This window comes from Leptonychotes weddellii, chromosome 15, assembly GCF_054177405.1.
Source record: "Leptonychotes weddellii isolate Sample4059 chromosome 15, ASM5417740v2, whole genome shotgun sequence".
Classification (NCBI taxonomy): Eukaryota; Metazoa; Chordata; class Mammalia; order Carnivora; family Phocidae; genus Leptonychotes; species Leptonychotes weddellii.
Window position 1 is genome coordinate 1 of NC_138383.1, and position 24,802 is coordinate 24,802.

General features: G+C 56.2%; 1 long non-coding RNA gene across 1 annotated transcript; it reads left to right on the forward strand.

Annotated features, from left to right (window-relative positions):
- Window positions 1-3,060, forward strand: LOC145717246 (uncharacterized). The gene is made up of 2 exons (XR_014140314.1): window positions 1-60; window positions 95-3,060. It is a non-coding gene; the product is annotated as an uncharacterized LOC145717246 (long non-coding RNA).
- Window positions 3,061-24,802: the final 21,742 nt, after the last annotated feature.

A 24,802-nucleotide genomic window follows, 5' to 3' on the forward strand; every position in this document is an offset into this window, starting at 1 on the left:
TCATGAGTGTCCTGCATCAGGTTGATGTGGCCTGGCTCATGAGTGTCCTGCATCGTGTAGGTGTGGCCTGGCTCGTGTGTCCTGCATCGTGTAGGTGTGGCCTGGCTCATGAGTGTCCTGCATCAGGTTGATGTGGCCTGGGTCATGAGTGCCCTGCATCAGGTTGATGTGGCCTGGCTCATGAGTGTCCTGCATCAGGTTGATGTGGCCTGGCTCATGACTGTCCTGCATCAGGTGTACCGCGCCTCAGGTAAGTTTGGCCTGGCTCAGGCATGCCCGAGCTCAGGCACATGCTGGCTCAGGTCTGTGGGCTCCTGCAGGTCGGAACAAGAAGCAGGTGCTCCACACCTGCACAGCAAGAAGCAGGGTGATCACCTGAAGCAGCAGGTTTGGTGATGGGAACAGGTCCTACCATAGCTAGTAATTGCGATGTTTATGCCACGGGCAGATGTGCCAGGGCTACAGCGACCCTGCTGCGGGGTTCACGCTTTGGGGTTTTCTGGGTGTTGACTCTGACACTGGAGGAGGCTGCAGGGCATGCAGATGCTGCAGAACCAGAATGTCAGGTTTGGGTTTCGGTTTCAGGGCTGGCATTCTTCCTTCTGTCAGTACAGGGACGCTGGGAGGAGCTGGGGACGTGAGCCCATGTGCTGATGTCAGGGGTGGACAGTAGCTTCCACTCCACGTGAGGCTTGAGCTTTTTACAAAGAGGTGCCGTGGCAGCTGGTGAGAGCTGGCCTGGGGGAGAAGTCTTCTTGGTGGGAGTCTGGAGGGAGAACAGGGCCAGCGGGTGGGGAGGTAACCTCCCCTGGGGTCTGCCTTTGTTCCGAGGATGGCACTGGTGTGGGGGGAGAGGGTGGGGTTTGGTGCTGAGGTTCCAGCCTATAGATGGGTGCCTGGTGCCAGCACACACAACCCTCGCTTTCCATGGCATGTGAGCTGGAAAGCAGCCCCCGGAGCAGCCCCTAGCCATCCAAGGCTGCTTGGTGGTTGAAGGGGCTGGAAGGGTCGCCATGTCTGAGAGCTGCCCAGAGCCGCCTGTGGACATCTGAGGCCACTATGTGCCCCAGCCTGCTCTCCCACACCCATCCTCGGGGAAGTCCCCACACCAGGGAGCCCTGAGGGGCCAGGCAAGGCACTTGGAGGGTCTCCAGAGGGTGGTTCTGCTGCCCAGTGTCTCTGTCTTGGCTGCGGTCAGTCCTGGTCACTGTGTGGGACAGAGCCGTGGACACCCTTCTTCGGCTCTGTCCAGAGATTGAAGGGGAGGTGTGACCCAGGCCTGCCTTCCCCCTGCCAAGCTTCTCCCCCAGTGTCTCCCTTGCCGTTGTGTGGTCTTGCTCTGAGAAGAAGCCAGGGCCTCCCAGTACAACAAAGGCTCTGTTTGCTCCTCTGTCTTCTTCCTTCCACTGCTAGACTTGTAGGGAGCCTTCACCTCCTCCTGTGTGTTTCCCCAGAGAGCCACACATCCCAGACCCCCCGCCACGGGTCAGCCAGGACTGTGGCATGCCTCCATAGTGTCTCTTCCACCTAACAGGCCCCAGGGGACACCCTTACTCTCTTGGCCCCAGTGGCATTGGACACCCTTTCTTAGCACTTTTCTCGAACATGCTAGTGGCGGGAGCCCAGGTCTGGGCCTGTCCAGTGACCCCAAGATCAAGAAAAACAGATGCTTTCGGAGCTGCTCTGAGGGCCACGATGTCTGTGGGCAGCACGCTCTTGTGTTTACAGACTGCCCTGCGTGCCTGGGTGTTTTCTCCTTCACTCCCCTGCCATCCCAGATGGGACACACAGGGACAGCCTCAGACCTGTCCTCCTGCTGGCTTGGGCTCCCCAAGGACTCAGGCCCTGGCACTCCAATGCTCAAGAGCCACCCACCCCATCTTGGCTGCTTGGGGAGTCAGGCTGACGCTGTGGCCTCCAGCAGGGGGCCTCTGGTCAAGCCCTAGGCTTAGTTTCGGGCATCAGGGTACCTGTCTGGAGAAGCTGAGGTGGGACAGACTGTAGTTGTGGGGTTGCATAATCCACTGGGGTCTGCCCAGGTGGCCCACTCAGGGGAACCTCAAGACTGCCATGTGCAGGTGTCCCTGCCCTGGCCTCTGGTGGTGAGCTCGACCTCCAGGCGTGGGCCCCAGCAGACAGCCCAGACCAGGCTGGCTGGCCTGACACACCCTGCCAGCTCTGGGTGAGGATGGAGCCTTGAGTCAGCGGCACCGCAGGGCTGCCCTTCAGCTCCAGCTCTGGGACCCTGCCCTCCAGAGGAGTGGGTGGCTGTGAGTCACGCTCGTGTGAGGTGGCTGCCAGTGCCAAGGGGGTGGGGAGCTGGGTGGGTGGGGCAGCTGAACTGCAGTTTCAACTCTGGTCCTTGCGGCAGGGCCTTGGGAAGGCAGGAGTCTGAGAGGGGCAAAGGTGTGTGCCGCGGCCCCAGGGTAGGAGGCGTAGGAGTCCAGGGGAAGGGACAGCACCAGGTGACTTTTACAAAGTTTTCAGCAAATCCCTCTTGCTTTCTCCTTCCTGTCGTTTGGCCCATGAGACTGAGGAACAGGGTCTTGGGTTGGCAATTTATATTTCTTTGATTCCTTGTTGGATGGGCCCTATTTCCATGTATGTGCTCCTGTCTTTTCTGTCATCTGATTAAATCCTTTACCTGTGGTGGTCAGCAGAACAATGGCCTCCAAAGATGTCCTCACCCTAATTCCTGCAATCTACAGCTATGTTCCCTCCCATGGCAAAGTGGAATTAAAGTCATAGATAGAGTTAACATTGCTGATAAGATAGGGAGATTATCTGGATCCTCTGGATCATCTGCTGGCCCTAATGTCATCAGGCGTCCTTAAAAGTGGGAGAGCGACACAGAAGAGAGAGAACCAGGAGACTAAGCCTGAGAAGGACTCGGCCCGAAGCTGCCGGCTGTGAGGAATCTGGTTTCCCCCTGGAGCCTCCAGAGGGAACCTGCCCGGCCCACACCTGGACCACACCTGGACCTCGGGCCAGTGTGTCTTGTGGGACTGAAGCCTGCAGAGCTGTGTGATAATAAACTTGGGTTGTTTTAAGCCATGATAAGTTTGTGGTTTGTTACAGTGGCTATGGGGGAAAATAGACCATATACCTTCTTACCTGCGGTCCCAGGTGCACCAGGTGCGCGTGACTCCCCTAAAGTTGTGTGTAAGATGCTGTTACATGTCCACTTGCATTTTTGGAAAACAGGCTCCTAACTTTTATCAAAATCTCCAAGTCAGAAATATGACTCCACGTGGGTGGGGAGTACGGGGCAGGTGTGGTTTCTCTGACTGATCTCTGGGGGATTGTGCCCTTTCCCTACCCCTCCCGGCTCCCTGTCTTTCCCTCTGTCTCTGTCTGTCTCTCTGGGCCCCTCCCCTTGTCTCAGGTAGTTCTTCCTCTTGGCCAACTCACCTGCTCCCTCCCTGCCAGGAGCTGCCTGCTTCCAGGTGTGGTGTCAGCTCTGCGGGAAGCTTGTGCCAGTCCACACCTGCGCCCACCTGTCTTAAGTCACCTTCTCCATCCGGACATGAGGGCGGGGTCCTCTGGCACTCACTGGTCACCAGCCTCTGACCCCGGCCCCCCAACCTAGCCCACCTGTGGCCGCCCCCTCCAATGCCCGAGACCCTCTTCCTGGTGGTACGTCATGGTTCCTACCTGTGCTGAAAGGCTCCTGGGCCTTCCTGTTACTCTCCCTGGTCTGCAGGACACACCCCAGATGTGCCGACCACCCCCCTATCCTCTTCGTCTGTGGCTGGATGACAGGACCTTGCCTGTCACCCTGAGGTGCCCCACCTGCCTTGCATTTCGGCCATGCCCAGGCTGCCAGGGCTCTGCCCATTGGCACCTAACACAGACGTGTCCAGAAGGTGTCCAGTGGAGGGAGAAGGCCTGGCCAGAGCCCCCACACTGGGGCAGGTGTGGGCACAGCCCTGACGTGCCTTGCTGGCCCATAAAGGGTGGTCCTTGCTGTGATCTCGGCTGGTTTTGCTCCTGTGGTGCTCCCCCCAGAGTGAGGACACTGGGGCTCAGAGTCAACACTCCGTTCCCCTCCCGCGGAGAGCTCTACTCAGAAGGGCCGCTGGGGAGCTCTGCCCAGGACTCTTCCCAAACACCGCATCCCCCGCCCCAACATGCACCAAGTGCTGATGAGACTTTTCCAACAGGGCCCCTCTGGTAGCCTCTCAGGCCTTCATCCCCATCAACCATTAAGGAAGGAGAGGAGGGCCCTCCTCCCGTCCCTCCGTCTGCTATGCTCAGGACCCAGGAGGCTGGGCGAGGGTTCCACTGCAGGTCTGTCCCCAGGGCGTGGGCGGGGTGAGGACAGTCTGCACCCCTGGCCCCCATGGCCCTCCGTGCTTTGAGGACGAGGTGGAAGTGTCAGTGCCACAGTCTTTGTATCTCAGACCCCCAGGCGGGGCCACTGTCCACCTGAGCAGACAACCCCTTCATGGATAAAGGGCCATGTGTGGAGATGGGTGCATGCTGGGGAGTGTGGTCTATGTTCTGCATGTGTGCCCTCCCTGGAGCCTCTGTAGGGGGCGAAGCCTGCCCGCCCTGTTTAGTGGCTTTCTCCTGAGTCACGTCCTTCACATACCCCAGGGCGTGGGGGCTGTGGGCCGTGGCGTGCTGTGGGTCTGCCCACTGAGTCAGGGCATGTCGGGGCTCACAGGGTGAGAAGGCTGCCTGGGCCCTCGCATGTGGGCCCCCGTGGCAGGTTTTCGCCCCAGAACATGTGGTACCGAAAGGATGTACCAGATTATTGGCGGGACCAGTGTCTGAAGCCAGTGACCTGCAGCCCTATCTCTTTTTAGAAAGAAAGTCAGAGGACATCAGGCCAGGCTAAGGTTTGCTTTATTTCCAGCCGGTCTTTCCCATTCACCAAAGCCAGGCTTTGAAATGTCCAGGCTCCTGGCTGTCCTCGGGGGGTGGGTCTCCTCATGCTGAGAAGAAGGATCTTTATCTCCAGACAGGCTGGCAATTGTCAGGACACACGTAGCTGGTGTGGTTGTGCCCAAAGCCACTCAGGTAAGGCCGTGGCAGAGAGGGAGCAGGTCACTCCCACTTCGGACAGTGGGAGGGGGCAAAATGGAGGCAGAGAAAGTGGAACCCAGAGAGACACATACACACGTGCTACACACATGCTCGCACACATGCACACTCTCAAATGTACACGTGCTCACACACATGCTTGCACACACACGCACACACCATACTCTCAACATGCATGTGCTTGCACATACACGCTCACATGTGCTGGCTCCCACATACATGTGCTCGCACACACATGCTCACACGTGCACATGTACTGGCCCACACCCCCACACATACATGTGCTTGCTTGCACACAGGCTCACACACATACATGCTTGCACGCACATGCCTGACACATGCACACACACATGCACATGTGCTGGCCCTCACACACACACATATGCTCCCTTGCACACGTGCACAATGCTCACACACACACGTGCTCGCATATACATGTTCACAAGGCACATGTGCTGGCCCCCACATACATGTGCTTGCTTGCACACATGTTCACACACATACATGCTTGTACACACATGCACATGTGCTGGCCCTCACACACACACATACATATGCTCACTTGCACACGTGCACAATGCTCACACACACACATGTGCTCACATATACATGTTCACACAGGCACATGTGCTGGCCCCCACAGACACGCTTGCACATGTGCTCCCACACATACATGTGCTTGCTTGCACACATGCTCACACACGTACTCACATGCTTGCACACACATGCCTGACACATGCACACATATGCTCGCTTGCACACGTGCACAATGCTCACACACACACGTGCTCGCATATACATGTTCACACATGCGCATGCGCTGGCCCCCACAGACGTGCTCCCAAAGACACACTTGCACATGTGCTCACATACATACATGTACTTACGCACACATGCTTGCACACATGCTCACACATGCACATGTACTGGCCCACACCCCCACAATACATGTGCTTGCTTGCACACATGCTCACACACGTACTCACATGCTTGCACACACATGCCTGACACATGCACACATATGCTCGCTTGCACACGTGCACAATGCTCACACACACGTGCTCGCATATACATGTTCACACATGCGCATGCGCTGGCCCCCACAGACGTGCTCCCAAAGACACGCTTGCACATGTGCTCACACACATACATGTACTTACGCACACACGCTTGCACACATGCTCACACGTGCACATGTACTGGCACACACATGTGCTTGCTTGCACTTGTCCACACATGCTCACACTCACACAAATGTTCTCCCACAGTACTCTCTCAAATGTACACGTGCCCACACATATGCTTGCATACATACGTGCTCATGCAAACACACACGTGCTAGCACAATACTCTCGCACATGCACGCCGTGCTTGAACACGTACACCTGCACTCAAACTGACCCTGACCCTCCACCTGGACAGAGTAGAGGGCGGCCCCAGGCCTGAGTCTGCAGGACGGGCCTTGACCCTGGCTGTGCTTCCCTGTGCCAGTGCTTTGGGAATGAACATCCCCCCACCCCAGACTGTATGTGTCTGTGGGTGTGCATGTTCGTGCAAGGCTGAGGAAGTTGGCCAGGGGCGGGAGTCCTGGCTCACCGACCCAGGGTCCCTGTGACCTCCCTCCCACCGGGTCACGTCCAGTGTCCTCAGGAGTACTGTGTCCTCGTCCTGGTCCATAAGCAGAGATGGTTGCATAAGCCCGCCAGCCCTTGCTGGCTCTGCCACTTGGGTTCTGGAAGGAAAGCTGGCTGCAGGGAGGGCCTGGCACCCCATGGCTGAGTGTCCAGCTGGGGCTGAGGGCCAGGTTCCCAGACCCTCCTGGGGAAGACAGGGGCCAGGTCTGGCCCTGGTGAGGGGCCCAGGGAGAAGGCTGGTGTGTCCCACGGGTGGGGGCTGGGACCCCCTCATTAGAGCTGCAGCTGACACGAGGCGTCCATCTTACTAATTGATTAAACTGTTCAGTTTAGGCCTGTGTGGTGGGAACTGGCCCGGCTAGGCTGTCAGGGCAAAATGTGGGGCAGCCTTCTGCGTAGGCAGTGGTTCTAGGTGTCATGTGACTGGGAACCACATTAATCAGTGAGATCAGTCATGCTGCCCCTTCTCCAGCTGCTTTGTGTAGTCGCAACTGGGGACATCCCAGGGGAACTTTGAGACCCTGGAGTTCTGAACTGACATCCCTTTGGATGCATGCTGGGTGAGGGCCTACTGTGTGTGTCACCCCAGGGGCGCTGCCCACTTGCAGACTCCGCTCCAGATGGCGGGTGGTGAAGTGCTATGAGGAGAAGCGAACAGGGAGTGTGTACCTGTGGGGTCAGCCCCGAGCACAGGCCAAGGGAAGCAGAACCGAGGGGTTCTGGGAGTCCTCCAGGGGAGGGATAGCTGCCAAAGCCCTGGTGCCATGAGCACCCCTCCCCCTCTCCCTGCCCACCAGGCACCTTCCCACCAGGACAATGTCAACCCTAGATGTGGGATGTGTATGCTCTGAGTCTTGGGAGGAGGGCAGGGCCTCTGTTCCCAGTGCAGCAGGTGGGGCCTGGCACAAAGTAGACGCTTGGGTCCTGTTCCCTACTGAAGAACCGCCTGGGCTGGGGCCAGCTCCTCAGTCACAGGGGAGAGAGGGGAGCAGATCTGGCCTGGGGGTGGAGGACAGACATGTAACAACACCGGGCTGTGAGGGGCTTCAAGGGGTGGAAACCAGGCTGTTCAGGGACCGCAGCACCCCATGCAGGAGCCACGTGAGGGTGGGGGCCGTTGAGAACGTGCGGAATTCAGTGTCAACACTGGCCATTGTGCGCTGCCCCCGGGCGGGTGGCGATTTACAAAAACAGCCGTGGTTTGGTGCATATCCCTGCAGTGAGGTCATGGCTGCCGGGGGCTTTGGAATTCCGTCTTCATAAGCATTTTGCTTACCAAGCCACATACTTCCTAGTCATCAATTCGATCAGGAGCAAGAAGAAAAAATGCTAAAAAAACAAAAAACAAAACACCCCTGAAGGCTCTGTGTGAGGGGTAGGGAGGGGAAAGCAGAGAAATAGGGCCTCTGTGCCAGAAAGGTGGTGGGCATCAAGGAGTCTGTGCCCGTGTGTCTGTGATTCTGTGCATGTCCGGTGTCGTCTCCCACACCCCAGCCCCCAGGGGCCTCCAGGCTCCGAGTGTCAGATCCCCTGGCTGAGTCCTCTGTGCTCCTCTGCACCAAGGGCCCCAGAGAGAGGGGTCCTCGTGGCCCCCAAGCCCCTGCCAGCCCTGGCCCAGAGCACAGGGCCCTCTGCCCAGCTCCAGCTCAGAAAGAGCAAACGCCCCTTGCTTTCTCCTTTTAGCACTGCTGAGTGGACTAAAATGTCCAAAAAGGAGGTCTATTGAAAACAGACAGAAATGAGAATACAGATGGTGTAAAAATAGGCAAGAGACCTGGTATTTGGCCACAAGTCAGCATGTCCACCTATGGGCTGCGTGGCTCCTCTGGCCGTGAGGCCCCCGCGGTCACTGGGACAGCGACTGGGGTCTGAGGTGAGTCAGGGCAGGAAGACTGGCAAGGGCCGTTGCATCTGGGGCGGGAGGGGGCCCTGGAGGACCCTCTGAGAAGAACTCGTGAAGAAGGAGAGGGTGTTGGGACAGGGCCCGGTCAGGCCCCTGTCCAACAGCATCATCTCCAACCACCTCAGGAACCCACACGCAGGTGGAAGGAAGCACCCTCTGTCCTGACCACTCCTGGCTTCCAGAGGCCACACAGACGCAGCCACTGGTGACCTCCTCAAGGGCTCCTTGTGTGCGAGGCTCCACCCACAGGGGCTTAGGTTGGGGACCCCACACTTCAGGACGGCCTCCTCCTTGCCCATTTGGCTTCAACTGCTGCTTAGTGAAATCCCACCCTGGTTCCGCTTCCCCTGATCCTGGGCTGGGCTCCTCCTTCTTGTCTTATGCAGGGCCTGCTGTGGTTCTGACCCCGCAGGGTGTGTGGTGGCTGAGAAGGGGCCCTGGTCCCAGCTCTCTGAGGGTCTTATCTGGCCCTCCAAAGCAGGAGTCTGCAGTCCTCAGTTCTGCTCATCTGGCTTGCCGCTGGGCTGGGGGTCCTGGGGTTGCTGGTCGGTGCCTACCCCTTGGAGGGGTCTCCAGCGAGGTGGGGGGGTGGGCGGGCTGAGGACTGCCCTCTTGTGGTACCTGTCAGAGGTGAAGCCACCTGACAAAAATCCTCTGTGGCCTGATCTAGGCCCAGGAGCTGGGGTAGAGGGGATGGCTGGATGGGGATGAGGTCTGGCTGGGGTCACACCAAGCTTCGTCCTGGGACCCCACGGCCTTCCTTTGGGGGCCTGCTGCTCTCTCTCTTCCCCCTTCCCCCACCTCCTCGGCTGGTTGTCCCACGGGTTCAGTGTCCCCATCTCCTCCAGTGCCTGGCAGTGTGATCGTGTGAAGGCCCAGGTCAAAGGGGTAGGTCTGTGGTGGTGCAGCCTTGGTGGGGGGCGGGTGGTCTGGACCCTGGCATTTCCATCACACTCCAGTTAGGATGGGCTAGTTCATGCCAACAAAGGTGAGGGGTGGATGAAGCCACATTGGCCTCAGGACAGCTCCCAGAGGAGCCTGCCGGCCAGCCTCACACTTAGAGCTCTCTGGGCTGGACTTGCGCCCCACAGTATGAGAGGTCCCCTGGCATGGCTGGCCCCAGGCCCTCAGGAGGTCCTGAGAAACATCTATGGCTTAAACTTTCATCAGGCACTTATGCCTTCGTGTGGATAACAAAGAATTGGAGAATAAACACACATGGGGAGGCGAGAGGTGTGGGGTGGGTGTCCTTCCCTCTTGCCCAGGGCTTCCCCTGCAGACACCATGGCCACTCCAAATACAAAGACTTCAGTGAGGCTGCCATTTTTCTTCTGCAACATTGTTTGTATCCACGTGTCTCCTTGGCTGGCTGGGTTTCTGTGAAGGTTTTCCCATGTGATCGGCAGTTCAGATCCAGTCTCCAGGCCTGGCCAGCTCAAGGGGCTCCAGTAGTGGGTGCTCATCCAGCCAGAGCAGCCAGAGAGAGAGAAGGGGACTTCCAAGGCAAGTGGACAGCGGCCCAGTGGTGTGTCGGGCCACCCCTGGGCAATGCCAGCTGCAGCCCCCAGGGAGGTGGCCTGATGTGACCGCCATGTGGTGTGGTCTTTGCCTGTGCCGCTGAGGGACAGTGTTGAGGATGGACCAGGGCCGCGACATAAAAGGACCGTCCCTGTTGGGGGTGATCTGGGTGTGACTCTGGGCCTTATGTCACCCACGTGCCATGCAAGTACCAGGGAGCCCGGGAGGCCCGCTGGGGGAGTATTTGGGCTGGTGGAGGGCCTGCGAGGTCCTACACCTGTGGCTCCCTGGGGTGGTGATGAAATCCCCCACCCTGAGAACTGTGCGGTCCCCTTTTCAACGTGGCCACGCACCCAGCTTCAGCGGGGCACAGACACGTGCTGTACCTGAAGCCTATCCAGGGGTCTCTCGTGGGCTTGGGGGCCATGTACAGATGCCAAGTCCAGAGCAGGGTCCAGGCTTCACAAGTCCTGCTGGGGACAACTGTGGCTGGTCCTCCCTCAGCATGTGGAGGGAGGAAATCCCCGGCCTGGCTGCCTCCAGTGGAGCTACGGGTCTCCTCAGGGCTGTGCCCCTCCAGGAGCTCCTTCACCCACCCTGGCCTCTCCGGAAGGACCCCAAGTGCAGCCAAGCAGTGCCCACACCTGAGGGAGCTGGTGCCTGGGGAGGGTAGGCTCTGCCTGTGGTGCTGTTCATGGCCCGGGAAGCCCTGCCCATCTGTGCTTCAGTCTCCCCACTTTCTGTGGGCTGGAGCTGGGCTCAGCATTGGTCACTTGGGTCCCAGGCAGTCTCTTCTGTTTGCCCTCTGGGTCTCCCAGGAGCACTGGTTTCTGGGGGTCTGGGAAGGCAGCCTTTGCAAAAGAAAACAGGGAAAGGTCCTACGACTTCCCCCAGTCCGTCCTCAGGGCAGCAGACCCCTCTGTGGCCACGCGAAGGAATCATCCTTAATAAAAACCATGTGACCTCTGTCCCCTGCCCCCTACTAGGTGTGCAGAGGGGACAGCTATCCCTCTCCAGCTCCTGGCCACCAAATACCCACCTATATTAGCATTTGACGTGGAGTCAAAGGAAAGAGGCAGGACACATGCTGACTGCACATGTGTGAGCCATTAGCGTCTTCGGGTTATGAGCTTATAAACCTTCGCACCATGAGATGAGAGTTGGCGCCTCTCCTGAGCCAAGGGCGGGAGGAAGAGTCAGGGGAGCCCTTGGCCAGCCGCTCCTTCCAGTCCCCAGTTGGAAGTACTTTTCCAGGGCCCGGGCTCCCAGGAGACGTGTTTCTGCCTCCACCCATGCAGAAGAGGTTGAAATTGAAATGAGGGGTTTAGCTGGCAGTTGCTGGTGATAGTGGCCTGCGAGTTGTGGGTGAGCAGGTCTGGCTATCAGAGGCCCTGCTTCCTGTTCTACGTGTGCCTGGCCCTTCAGGGGAGGCCGGGTGCAGAGCCGGGGAGGTGAGCTCCGCTGTCGTCTTGTTTTTCTTGGCAGCTGGACACTGGCAACGGCCCCCCACCCTCCAGAGGGGCCTCCACGTGTGCTGGCTGCAGATCACGGTGGGGGGGGGGTGCCCTGGTCCAGGTGGGGCAGCCTCTGAAGGTCCAGGCATAGGGGGGTACAGGAGACACGATGACCCCCGATGCGTGGTGGGGGCACAGGAGATGGGTCGACCCCCAGACACCCAGATGCTGTGCAGCAGGGAGGCATAACCTCCTACTCTCTCATCTGAGCAGTGATGTCTGAGGCCCAGCACGAGGCACTTTGTGGACCAGGCACAGGACACAAGGCCCTTGTGGAGGGACCTGGCCAACTGGGAGCATGACTGACTGCTGGCCCAGGGTCACAGCCACAGGAATGTTGGCCGAAATGGAAACCACTGAAGGATGAGTACTTCGCCCAGGGTCTACAGCTAAGAGAGCCTAAAGGGGGCTCGGTGGCCACATCCTCCCCTCCTTGAATGCTTGCTGCTTCCAGTCCCCTCTGCCTTCTGTCACTGTGCTCTTTGGAGCTCCTCCTGGGGCTTTTCCTAGGGGCTCCTCCTGTGGGCAGGGCTCAGAAGACTCAGGGTCCTATGATAGGTGATGAAAGATGTCCAAGTCAGAAAGGAGGGGAGGCCTGGAGAGTGTGGGATGAAATTTCTCACTCGCCCCGGTTTTCTTCCTTTGCTATCACCTGTTGCCCCTCCAGGGAGCCCCACAGAGAATGAAGAATGCTCCACGTGGTGTCAACTGTGTGAGGAGAGGCCCCAGACAGAGGGTGAGCAGTGTCAGGCAGTAAGATGGAAGGTGGGATGGTGGGCAGCCCAAGCAGAAGTGAGGGCATGGCTTGAGTGTTGGGGGCAGTGCCTGGGCCAGGCTGACGAAAGTAGAGGAAGAGGTGCTAAGGAGAGGGCATAGGGAGATGCTGAGAACACACATCTCAAACCACACATGAAAACCTGCTGTGAGAGAAAAATTGCAAAGGTCAGAAACTGAAAAAATAAAAGGAAGAAAAATGAGCCATAACCCCTCCTGGTGAGACAAACTGCACCTTGGTGAAGCAAGGGTTCTGGGCACCCCAAATCCATGTGACCCTTCTCTTGCTTCCTAGGGAAGTTCTGGACAGAAAATTTAGTGACCGAGCTGGTGTGTTCTGGACGGAGGACGAGGCCAGCATGGGAGCCTGGGGGTGCGGGCCTGGGGCTGCATGCTCCCGCAAGCGGGGGCGTTGAGGAGGGCCTGGGGCTGCATGCTCCCGCATGCCGGGGCGTTGAGGGGGGTAGTCCTCTTCTCCCCCAGCGGGACAAACCAGACCCCTTGACCACTGGAGCTTCGTTTGTGCAGAGAGGATCTCTGCGTGAACTGCTGTCATGCTGGGTGCACGCTGGGGACCCACATTCCGTCTGCAGCACAACCAGCCAAGGAGACACGCACTATCGTCACCCTCGTTTGATGGGAGAAGAAGCCACGTCCAGAGGGGTGTGCCACCAGCCTAAGGCCACACAGCTGGTCCTGACAGTCTTTTGGCCCAGAGGTCCCTGATCCACCGGCTGTGGCAGACTGAAGGGGAGTACATTTTTACCCTTCTGGCTTCCAGCACAGAGCCCCTGGACGGACACTCACAACAGAGCTCAGAGGCAGGAGGAGGGGCCCTCCTCAGTCCTGCTGGCTGCCCTCAGACCCCAGGCCTAGTGGGGCCTTCTGCAGAACAGGAAATAGGGTGGTCACCCCAGGGCCCTCGGGACAGTGACCACCATGGGGCCTGGTTTTGCCACAGGTGGGAAGGGTCAAGGCTGGGCTCTGGAGTCTCCAACCGGTGGTGGACAGGGCCCCCTCCTTGCCCCTGCAGCTTCTGTCCCCGCCTGAGTGCCCATCCTGCCCAAAGCCTGGCTGGGTGCAGTGGGCAGCTCCGTACACATCAGGCCAAGGGCAGCAGGCTGCGGTGGGGTGGTGTCATGGTCCAGGAATGCAGGAGGATGGTCTGGGGTTCTGGCACAGAAGCATGGCAAGACACCAAGAATGTGCCTTGTAGAAAGATAATTGTGCGTTTGGGGAATATGCGTAATAAAGCCCATGGATGCCACCGATTCTGTTTGCCTTACTGAGAGCCGAGGCAACAGCAAATTGCCACAGCTGGCCAAGCGGCTGTCCCTTCAGGAGATGAAAGTCTCAGGCTGGGCCCCAGCACCGCCTTGATTCGGTCACTGCCCTCCAGGGCACTGGGTGGGCGTGACACGGAGGCCTGTGGCAGCCCCGCGGGGGGCAGGGGGAAGGAGGCGGTGGCCCAGGGCGGTGCTCAGCACCAGGCTGATTGATGGCAGAGGGAAGCAGAGTGTGTGCGGGCCGCGCGCGGGCAGAGTGGCTGAATGACCCCATTGTGTGGAGCAGGCCGAAAGGGCAGCGAGGCAGGCCCAGTTGGGAGGAGATGTGGATCGCAGAACTTCGGTTCCTCTGTGAAAGTGCCGCCTGCCCCTTTTAGAAGACTTGGAAGTCACAGCAAAGCAAGGAGAGCAGCGGCAGTTCGGCCCGAGCCGGCAACCATTAACCTTCGGGTGCGTTTCTTCCAGAATTGCTTAAGCCGTATGTTCCTGTATGTGTGTGCACGCACTCACATAACTGGGGCCATGTCTATATTTTACAATTTCCATTGCGGTCAAATACACAAAACATAAAATTGACCGTTTTAACCACGTTTAAGTGCACAGTTTGCTGGCCTTGCCGTGCAGCCGCCACCGTCCGTCTCCAGGTTCTTTGTCTTGTAAAATGGAAACTGTCCCCATTAAACACCAGGTCCCCACCCCTCCCCCTGCCCTGGTGTGTACCGTCGACCCGCTGTCTCCAGGGCTGTGACCCCTCTCGGGGCCTCACGGGAGTGGAGCTATGCAGGGTGCGTCCTTTTGTGGCCGGCTGCCTTCCTCCCCATCGTGGCCTCAGTGTCCACCCACATCGTACTGTGCGTCAGAACTTCCTCCTTTTTACAGCTGAGTCATATTCCGCTGAATTATGTTCCACATTTTGTTCATCCATCCACCCACTGATGGACACGAGGGCGGTTTCCACACTGAAAAATGGTGCTGTGGAGAGGGTGTGCTAATACTGCATATTATTTCGTTCAAAACAAAGCAACACACATTTACTCTCTTCCAAAGTGTTCTCTTTTCCTGCTGAATACCACGCACTCACGATTTGGGAGAGCTAGAGCTGTGCCAGGGCCCTTAAGCCTTCATCTTTGGAGGGTCAGCTGGAGGCCCTAGCCTTACCACCCCGAGTCCAAGTTTCTTTTCTCTGACAACAAATAGGTGAGCAGTCCGTCCTGCAGTCCAGGTGCTGGGACTGCAAACCCTGCTCCTCTGTGGGGACACGCCGCCTCTGGGCCCACAGACCCACCTGACAGAGAGACGGCTGCTGGGGTTTCCTCTCCTTACCTGAGAGCTTCTCTGCTGTCTGAGAGCAAGAAGGCAAACTCTGCTGCTGAGCCGGGACCTGTGGGAGAAGCAGCCTCTTGCTGGTCGGTCAAATCCAGGGCTTCCCTTGTTCTCTAGAGCCATAGGCCAGGGTCCAGGGCCTCGGACCCCCACCGCATGGCTTGACCACATACATGCACCATGTTTGTTTCTTTGGGGTCCGCACACTCGGGGCAGTGAGTTCTTGGTGGGGATTAAATTCCCTTTCTTCTCCTAATTGACAGAAGTGTGGCCAGGTAGAGTGTTGAAGTAGAAATGGCCAGGCATTTGAAAAGTTTCCCAAAGTCTAACCCAGCAGGAAAACAAGTTGTGCTTTGAAGCTGGACAGGACAGGGGCAGCAGGGGCTCTGGGGAGAAGCCCAAGGGTGGGGATGGGGAGCCAGGGAGTCCAGACCTAGCCCTGAGAGCCCTGAGAGCCCTGAGAGCTGCCAGAACCACAGGCACTCTGGAGGAACCTGTGCGGACCCTCGGAGGGTCTCCTCTCCCCACTCCCATGATAGGCCTCCTGGGAGTTGCTGGGACCTGACTCTGGCCTGTGAGTCTCCGGGGGGCGTGGCTTGGCCTGCCCTGAGTTAGGGGGTTTGGGACCCCTCCTGAACCCATTTTTGAGAATAGATTTTGAGGAGCTTGGTTTTTAAAATCACAAAATGACTATTGTTCTCCTACTAATCAAAGTACCCATTGTTCATGACCCAGGGATGATCTATTTTAATCTTTTGGTGTAGATGATTTTCTCTACTTGTATACACATATAGATATGTTTTCAGGCTTTTCAAAGTTAGGATCACAGTATATATACTGTTATCTGGATTGATCTTTGAAAATTAATTTCTTTTTTAAAAGATTTATCTATTTATTTTAGAGAGAGAGAGAGAGTAAGAGTGGGAGGGGCAGAGGGAGGAGAGAGAATCTTAAGCAGACTCGGTGCCCAGTGTGGAGCCTGATTCGGGGCTCGATCTCACGACCCTGAGATCATGACCTGAGCTGACATCAAGAGAAAGACGCTTAACCAACTGCACCACCCAGGGGCCCCTAAAATTTAATGTCTTGCAGACAGATTTCCATGACCATGGATGAAGGCTAATGGTTGCATAGGATTTTATCTTGCCAATACAATTGATGGACATTTAGGGCTTAAAAGTCCTCTTTTCCTTGAATTATAAATAATACCACTGTGAACAGCTTGCTTTCCTCATCCTTTCCTTCCCACAAACCCCAGAGTGTCAGCCCTTGGTGCCCAAGGGAGAGGGACGTGGCCCCAACCTGCTGGCTCCCATGGGGGGTTGCTGGTGGGGTCTTGTACTCTGAGTCCCCAAGGGGGTCAGGACCTGTAGCAACACTTCTGAGAGGCAAAGCCCTTTCCTGGTCTACAGGAAGGGTCTAGAGAGGTAGGGGTCAGAACATGGGCTCAGGTCGCATCCACCTTCACCACGCATGCAGGCAGAGCCTGCTCTCCCCCACGCACCCAGTGGAGTGCGGCCCTGGCTTCTTTTCTGCCAAAGCCCCTTCCACATCATGACCATAGCCTCTGCCTGAGCAGGGACTTGAGCCTGTGCCCCTGACACTTCTAATTTAATAACAAGGAAACTAGAACCAGAGGAACACACACAGAGTCCCTGCCCCCCCGGCCAGCCTGGGAGGGTGGAGGGCTGCAGGGGGAGGGGGGTGCTGTGTGACAGGCCACTGAGAGCGGGTGAGGGCTCGGGTCATAACCAGACTGAGGGCCCGGAGGCATCACACTGGTCACTTCCAGATCCCGAGGGCCCCATGGCACCCCTTCAGCCTTGCCTGCTCCATACGAGGGGCCTCCTCTCCCCTCCTGGTTGCCCCAGCTCTGGGCATCCTGGGCCCCAGACTGTTCAGACCCCACCAGGCCCATCATGGTGGCCAATCTGCTGCTGTTTCAAGTCGGCTGCTCACTTTGAAACCCAAGAAGTCTGATGATCATATCACCAGGGACAGAGCCAGGTCTGCTGCTAATTACCATTTGACATTCTGGCTGAGTCCAGCGTGGGGGGACCATAAAAAGCTATTCATGCAGCTCAGGGCGACATCAAATGCAACTCCCCCACCCGTGGGCAGCATGACCCCCACAAAGGCCGTCTGCAGGGTGTCTGAGGTTCTTACAGAGGGAGAAGCTAGTTAGGGGTGAAACAGAGGTTCATTCTCCTTGAGAAGGGGCTGCCTGTTTCTTGAGAGGGGGCTGGTCCAGGCCAATGTCCGTCTAAGACCTAGGAGTGTGGCAGGGTTTTCGGGGAGGAGGTGAAGGCTCCAGAGCCTGAGGCACGTGGTCCCTGCACACGGCTCTTGGACGGGCGGCCAGGGAGGGTGTGTGACCCCAGTGTCTGCGTATGCTCCTGGGAGGAAATGCCTTCTCCAGCCTTCTCCCTGGCTGCTGAGGCAGTACCCGGGACATGCACATGTCACGTGAGTCACACTTGGAAGCCACGGGTCTAGAAGAGCCTCCAAAGTTTTTTTTTTCTTCAAGGTGTTAGTGTTTGTGCACTTATTTTAGGAAGATTCTGCTCTGATTATTTTTCCCACACAGACAGATTAAATGTCCATTTTTTTGTCCTTTATTCATCAGCAGGCCAAGGACACAACCAAGGACAGATTCTAGTCCATTCCACGACTGAGAGCTAGTGGTCTCCATAGCATCGTCATGAGCACCAGACAGCAGCTCGCCTCTCTCAAGATGGATCCCTCAGCAGAGTGGCCAGTGGCTACACAGCAAAATGATGAAAGTCTGATGCCCGGACCCTAAGGGTCAGACCCTCCCTGGCTGCTCCAGCATCCAGACCCTGCTCCCTCTCTGTGGGGCCAGACATGCAGGCAGAGCCGAACAGGTGGGCCACGGCCCGCCCGGCCCAGGTCCCAGTGTGAAACCAGCTGCTCCCATAAACAAAAGATGGGGCTTCCATAGGACGGAGCACGGCTTGGCCCTAAGAAGGCGTGACACACTGCTACCTGTCATAGCACGGTGAACCTTGAGAATACGCTGTTAAGTGGAAGAAGCCAGACACAAAAGGCCACATGAGCAGGGAAGTCTAGAGACAAAAGCAGGCCAGTGGCTGCCTGGGGCTGGGGAGTGGGGGCTGGGGAGGCATGAGTGCTGATGGGTACAGGCTTTCCTTTTGGGTGATGACAATGTTTTGGAACTAGAAAGAGGTGAAGGTTGCACAATACTGTGAATTGTACACTTTTAAATGGTTAAAAGTTAATTTTATATGTGGATTTTAGCTCAATTAAAAAGAAAAGCTGTTTGCAGAGTTCCCTGAGGCCAGAGCACCCAAGCCCCCCAGGGCTGCACACCTCTCCTTTGTTTACTGGACACTAGAAAGAACCACAGGCTTAGGTTGTGACACTGGAAAATGCCCCTTCCCTGCCGGCACTGACCCTCCCAAGAGGTGGACCCAGGACGGGAGGAGGCGGAGCCAGGACAAGAGGGGGTGGAGTCAGGATGGGAGGGCGGGACTTATACAGGAAGAGGTGGAGCCAGGAAGGAAGGAGGTGGGGCCATGCTGGGGGTAGGCGGGGCAAAGACAAGAGGAGGTGGAGCCAAGATAGGAGGAGGCAGAGCCAGGACAAGCGGGGACAAGGCCAGGATGGGAGGAGGTGGAACCACGATGGGAGGAGGCGGAGCCAGGAGAGGAGGGGGTGGAATCAGGAAGGAAAGAGGTGGAACCAGGATGGGAGGAGGCGGAACCACGATGGGAGGAGGCGGAACCACGATGGGAGGAGGCGGAGCCAGGATGAGATGAGGTGGAACCAGGAGGGAGGAGGAGCTGAGACAGTGAGAAAGGTATGGAGCTATGATTAGGCATCTTCTTGTAATATTTCCTAGGTTTAAGATGACTATTTCATTTCTAAAAGTTATGCTACGTTGTTTTCATAAACAGCTCTATTTGAGTTACAAAGGCATGTCCGTTCGATTGCACTCATGTTGGAGTGCCCACCCTTGCAGGTGCCTTGTCTGGCACTCTGCCCTCCCACCTGGAGCTGACTTGTGAGAGGCACAGGCAGAACTAACAGTGCTCTGACTCAAATGACCACCCAGGGAAATCATCCAGATGTACCCTGATGGGACGTGATTAAGTCTGAAGGGTGGGGTGGGGGTCATGGGAGGGCCAAGTGGATTAGGGCTGGCTTCAAGGTCTTTGGAAGAGATAGGAATGTAGTCAGGCTTGGAAAGGGGAGGGGACCATACAGGTCAGAGCTGGGGGTGGGCCTGAGTCACTTCCAGAGCCTAAGGAGAGCTCAGGGCATCCACTGCCCCATATCCCAGAGGCAAAAGTTCTCCTTCAGGAGGTCGTGTGGGGGGCTTGGTTTATGTTTTTAGGGGATGGCCTCTAACTTTGGGAGTCTTCGCTGTTTGAGCCACAAAGCCAAGCCCTGCAGCCCCACCCATCTGATGGCCATCTGTTCTGTTGCAGGCCAGGTACCCAGGAGGAATCAGAACTTTTGTTCTGAGCTTGCAAATTCAAGTGGTGAGAACCATTTCACTGCCTTGCTATTGGCTGCGATGATACAAGAACTTGGAGCCCCTGTTGATAAACATAGGGTGATATTTCAATCCCTGTATGGAGCCTTCTGTAGAGTTCTAGAAGAGTCTGGGACTCCCAGTCCCTTTCCCTCAGAGCAAAAATAATCCAGCTTGAGAGCCAAATATCCCTCCAGCTCCCTCTTCTCCTTTGGATTGCACAGACTTATGGGAATGGGCTTTCACCTCCGAAACAGGCAGCAGGGTGCACGCTTAGCCAAACTGGAAGCTGGTCGGTTGCCAAACCATTGTGGCATTTCCCTGTGGCCAGCTGGTTTGAGCCTGAACAGGTTGAGTTCACAAGTCTTGGCTAAGCTGGAGGTCAGATACTTTAGGCTAAGCTGGATTTCAGCACCTGGCAGACTGCGTTTCAGACGTTTAACAACCGATTATAAGCAACTGTGTTATTTATAAGATGATGCTCACAACACTCCCAACAGTACTGGTAGAGAATGCAACTCTCTCCATGCAGTCCCTGAACTAGAGACCCCATCGCCCTGTGAGCACATGAGACTTTTTCTCCTCCTCCTCCGCAGATGTTGTCCACAAGGAGCCCAGGACTCTCTGTGACCCTACCATGGGAGGAGAGTCCCTTCAGCTTGGAAAGGAGGAGTTGATGAGTGCTGGGGACTCTTGGCACTCTGGTGTTGCAGTGTCAAGTGACAGGCATGAGCAGCAGGTGCAGTGAAAGGCCACCAATAGCCAATGGCTCTGTCCTGAAGGGCTGTGCACTCAGCCTTGTATTGCTCCAGAGACGCGCACACTGGCGGGCTTCAGCAAGACTCTGCAAAATGGCTTTGTAGATGACACGTCACACTCTTGTGAGTTCTGACCTGAAAACTCACATTTCTTTTGTGTCATGACTCGCAGAGGGGGCTAGAGGAGGGAAAAGAGAGCAAAACAGAAGAGTACCCTCCTCAATTAGAGCCTCCCCCAATTCCTTGCAGCAGTTTTCTCCAGACCATCCTTTCCTCCCTAAGGAACTTGGGACAGGTGGTGTGTGCTCATCGGAAACGGCCTCCTACTGAGATGGTGGCCAGGGTCCGACTTGGCCTCCTTGCATTCATCCAAGCCCTTCAATGCTGGTTTTCTGGGACCCTGGGGGGCCAGTTGGATGCAATTTGAACATCTGAGCAGCTGAGGTTTGAATACAGGTAGGAGCCTAGTGTCTTTTGTAGGAGCCTGGAGCCTTAGGCCAACTCAAGGATCTGCATTTCAGTGAGTTTATCCAAGTTGCACTCAGGGCTGGGCTATCCTGGACCTGAGACCCCATTCAGTTTTTGTACAGTGAAATTAAAAATCAGAAAACATATGAGAGTGGTAAAGAAAATCTTTTCAGCTTTGGAAATTCTCTTCTTCCCAATGGTGAGGACAGCTTTCAGGGTCATGAGCTGTGTTATGAACTGACTAGAAGTTCAAGGGTGAAAAGGCCCTGGCATGGTTCCCATGCTCTGTCCCTTCTCAGTGATAAACTGCCAAAGTTCCAATGGTGACAGAGGCTGGACACAGCTCCAACAGGCCACAAAGCGTCCCTGAAGCCTTTGCACCCAAATACTTTTTTCCAGTGGGATGCTCCCTAAGATGCAGCATCTTTGATTCTAAATGGCATCTTGACCAGGTGGGGCAGGGTAGAGGACAGCCAACCTGCTCTAAGGCCCAGCAGAGCTGGGGTTGCATTGCCTGGTGCTGCTGGCATCTGTCCCAGCAGGTCTCAGAGACTTGACACCCCTCACGTGGAAGTGGTGAGGACCCCTGGCAGGTTCTGTTCTCAAGGTAAGCATCTGCCCTCTATAAACGCTCTCCATGAGGACAGTAATTTAGAAAGGCTGGTCCCTAGCTCACCTCTGGGCTGCCATTCACAGGCTGTTTGACTTTAAACAAGTTGCCTGGCCTCTCTGGGCTTCTAGTAAAGACACTTCCTCCTCAGGGAGCTGAGTATGGCATGCAGTAGACTTTCATCACATCACTCCGCCTTCTTTTATGCCACTCTCCCTCCTTGTTTGAAGGTGTCTTTGTAGGGGGCTGGGTGCCGAGAGGGCCACAAATGTGCACAGGGGGTGCTGTCCTCAGGAGCCGGCTGGGGGTGGACACTATGGGCAGGGAGGACATAGCAGGATCTTGCCCCGCACCAGCAGCTCCACAGTAGGATCGTCATGCTCAGGGGACATCCAGTGAGGCTGGACAGAGGCTGCAGAGCCAGCCAAGGGGCTCAGTCCAGAGCTTCTATGCCAACAAGACAGACAGTTTAGCAAGCAGGGTATTTCCAGACGATGCAAGCCTCCTGCAGCCGACCCCAGGACTCTGCCCGGTGCCGTGGTAACTGGGTGACCGCGGGCTGTCTCCACGGCAGCGACCCCTCCTGATGCCACTCCAGACTCCTCATTAGTTTGAGCGACCTGTTTGGGGTTGCCGTGGAGCTGGACCCACAGGTGGCTGAGGCCAGAGACTTCAGACTCCTGGTGTCAGAAGTAAATTAAAGGCGGGTGAAGAATGAGTGTGTGATGCAGGGGCCAGCCGGGACCCCTGGACGATCATGGCCTCACGGGGCCAGGCGGCTTTGTTGGCCCTCTTACAGCTGACAGGCAGCCCCAGTGGGCAAACACCAAGAAGATTGTGATGGGGCAGAGGATTGTTGACCAAATGTAAAAAAAAGAAGGCAGCAAGCCTGAGAAAAGGCTACGACGGGCAAACAGCAGGACTGCTGACCCCAGCTCTCACTGGGCCCTGGCTGGGGGCTTCCCACGCCGACTGGGGGGAATTAGCTGGAAATAGCACCACTCACACTCCGGGATGGACACCGTCTCCTATGGAAGCTGAAGGTTCCTGCACCAGCCCTACAGCAATCCTGAGGGCCTTCCTTCCACCAGCCTCATGCCCCAAATCTGCATGCTGCAGAGGGGACAGCATCGAGTGGATACTCTCTCTAGGAGGCCACAGCCATCCCTGGGGGTAATCCTGGGGTTCCAGATGTCATGGTTGTCACCCTGGGCAGGACTGAGGGCTTGTCCCAAAGAAGACAGGCTGGGAGAATGTCAACACAGATAAATAGTAAAAGCGCTGTCAAGGCCTGCACAGACATGGGGTGCTGTCTGGAACAGGCCTGGTCTGGTGGGCAATGGGTCTTCTGGAATGATGGCTTAGACTTGAAAGATTGAGACCAAAGCATTTGAAAGTCATGGGATGATGCCAAAGGAGTGACAAAGAGAAACTTAGGACTCACAGCCTAGAAATTAGCTCACTAAGCAGAAAGGCCAACACACTTGGCACCGCTTGGCAAGATAGCTCACTTTTCCTAGTGCCCAAGGTCGAGGAGCTACAATGGTGAGTTGTCTTACAGCCTCACCCTGGACGTGGGTATCTGCCCACGTGGCTCTGGCCCACAGAGGACGCAAACAATAGGGAAGAGGAATCAGGAAGGGCCTGCAGGTGGGTATATGTTCTCTTGGAAGCCCTGTGTGACACCTGGGTCAGAGCTGGCTACGAAAACCTGGCGATGTGACTTGGTGTAAGAGAGGCCTGGAATCTCTGCTACAAGACACTCCCCATTTACAATGTGACTTACATGCGCAGAGGGAAAGAAACATCTTGTGGAGGCCATGTTGACTCCGTAGATATTTATCAGGAGCTTCTGCATCTACAGTGTCAGCTCTGCCCCTGAAGTGCTTGCCATCTGCTTCTTCAACTACTGTCCACAGAACCCTGGCCCTTGATGTGTGGCTCCATGTCTTCCATGTGCTCATAGGGATTGAACAAAACTGAACGGATTTCTTACTTGCAGGACTTGTCAGAAACTTCAACATGCAAATGTTCCTTGTTAGTCTCCTTAAGCAATGGGGAGGCTGGGCTGGGACAGGCTGTGAGGACTGGCATCATGGTTTTAGAACATTTTTGTACATTGACACCACTCCCTCTGAAAAGTAGAACCTAATTCTCATCCCCGGGATATGGGCTAAGCTTAGTGATCCAATCCCAGTGAGTGGAATGTGGTGTTATGTGCCCGCTAGGGCTAGGTCTGAGAAAGGGCAGCTTCTGCCTGCCTCTTGGACCAGCTGCCATGTTGTAGGAGGCTCAAGTAGCTGTGGGAGGCTCATATTGGGTTGGATCGAGGCCTCCCACCAACAAGCAGCCTCAGGCTGGGGATCCCCCACCCCAGTCACAGCCTGGACTGACAGCACAACCCTAACCCTCACAAGAGGCTTGAGATCCCAAATTCCTGACCTATGGAAACTGTGAGGCTAGTAAATGTTCATTATTGTTGTAAGTCACTGTCTTGTTCTGCAGTAACAGCTCGCTGACAGACCTGGCATGGAGGTTTGGGTTTTGTTCTGGTGGAAATGGGGGCATGTAGGAGGTTGTCAGGCATGGAATGAGCATGATGACCAAGAGCCAGTGAAGAATCAGAGAAGCCTCACGACAGCAAGGATGTAAGGGCTGGAGGCGGTAGTGTGTAAGGCAGTGGGCCTGGAATAGCTCATGTCCAGGACTTCTCTTCACTGTGTCTGTCCTCCCAGCTGTGCTAAGAGACGGTGTTCATCAAGTGTGGATTCAGGCAAGCAGGGTTGGGGGGAGTAAGCTGTGCCCTTGCAAACCTCTCACATCTCCGCCCACCTGTGCTGGTCCATATGGATGACATTAACCTTCATTCATGCTTGTGTGGGTGACCCATCACAGTGCATTTGATATAAAAGCATGCTCCTACTATTTATGCCTAATTATTTTAATAAAGAAATCAGAAAAAGTTTATGGTTGTGTGGAGGCCCTAGGACTGGCAGAAAGTGCCCCTAGGCCCCAGATTAAGAAGGGGAGAAAGAGTGTAGAGGAGCCGGGCAGAAAGTCAGAGAAGCAGAGACGCTCAGGTCTGCTGAGGGGGAGGCCCCTCAGAGGAGGCCCCAGGAGAGCCGAGCACAGGTCAGTGAGGAGAGAAAGCACCGGAAGAGAGGAGCACACCCGAGAGTGGGTGCTCACCACGTGGACGGCCGTAATACAGACAGACACCAAACCACATGGACGACTATAACACAGACAGGCACCAAACCACGTGGACCGCCGTAATACAGACACCAAACCACGTGGATTATAACACAGACAGGCACCAAACCACGTGGACCGCTGTAACACAGACACCAAACCACGTGGATTATAACACACAGGCACCAAACCACATGGACCGCTGTAACACAGACACCAAACCACGTGGATTATAACACAGACAGGCACCAAAC